This window comes from Tupaia chinensis, unplaced genomic scaffold (genome assembly GCF_000334495.1).
Source record: "Tupaia chinensis unplaced genomic scaffold, TupChi_1.0 Scaffold144991_2, whole genome shotgun sequence".
Classification (NCBI taxonomy): domain Eukaryota; kingdom Metazoa; phylum Chordata; class Mammalia; order Scandentia; family Tupaiidae; genus Tupaia; species Tupaia belangeri.
This window is the reverse complement of record NW_006204851.1, coordinates 4,016,228-4,017,595: the sequence shown is the minus strand read 5'-3', so window position 1 is coordinate 4,017,595 and position 1,368 is coordinate 4,016,228.

Here is a 1,368-nt window from a genome sequence, read left to right as displayed (position 1 = left end):
AATTTCCCTTGGGAAACAAGAGGCTAGAGTTTTATGGTCTGCTATCTTGCTGACATTGATTTCTTTATCTGAGATTTTTCATGTATAAAACAGAAATAATAATGCCTTAATACACCAATATATATGAAATAATAATAGTTTATACATATTGAGTATTTATTATGGGTTGCAATGGTATTATATATATGCAATCCCATTTATTCTAATTATAACTATACAATATAGGTTATATTATTGTCCCTTTTAACAGGATGAGAAAAACTGGGCCTTAAAGGGTTTATGCAATTGTCCAAGGTTACACAGTTTAGAGATAAGATTTGAATTTAGATCTACCAGACTTAACAAAATTCATCATTTTAACCACTGTATACACAACAATATGTAGTAATGAGAAATCGTTTTCCTTTTTTCTTCCATTTGCTTGTTCCTTTTCAACCTAATAGAATGACCACAATGTTGAAAAGATACTCTGAATTTGTTTTGCCGCTGGGAAACATACATGGATGATAGATATTTAAATAGACACAGATATAAATATATTTGTTTAACAGGTTTTGAAGAGACATGTTAGAAGACAAAACAATTTTAGAAAACAGTTGTAATTACTTAGTGCTTAGCCTAACTTGAAATGCCCTCAACAGCATCAGAAGCAAAATCAAGTTAAGAAAACATCAAAGAATCTTCTAAATACAGAACCTGTGTCAATACTATCTGTTTGGCTCCACTAGGGAAGCACCAGGGACCCAAACAGATAGTACCCATAGGAGATTCTGGTGAGAAAAAAAAATGCAACAAGGCTGAAAATGATATTTTCACTTGCCAGTCTGTTTGAAGAGGAAAAATGTGGAATCAATCAATTTTAAAATCAAAAAAGCAATTTAGAATACAACTGACCTTTTACTAATTTGATTAATGTTTCACTTTTCAAGTAGCCTCTAATGATGTCTTCAAATGTTTTAGTACTTTTGCCTATAAAGAAACATCTTAAAAGCCATTATTAGCGGGACCAGCAGTTGGTGTAATGGCTATGTCGCTGGACTCCCCTGTAGTCGTCTGTGGTTCGAGTCCCAGATCCAGTGGCTTAAACTCACGCCAGGTGCGTGTGCATGCATGCCCAAGATCCTGAGAGGAGAATTGAGGAGAAGGGATTGTGGTGTGGCCATCCCCCTTGGGGTGTAATTTCTCGCTTTCTGTCTCTCTGTCTTTCTGGCAAGTGCACACACCATATAGCAAAAACCTCTAAAAAAAAAAAAAAGAAAGAAAGAAAGAGAATTGCATGTCCATTTTTATCACTTTTTCTAAGTGTAATTTTTTTACTACAACTATCAGATTCAACTCAAGTGCTTGGTAAATAGACTGCACCTTATA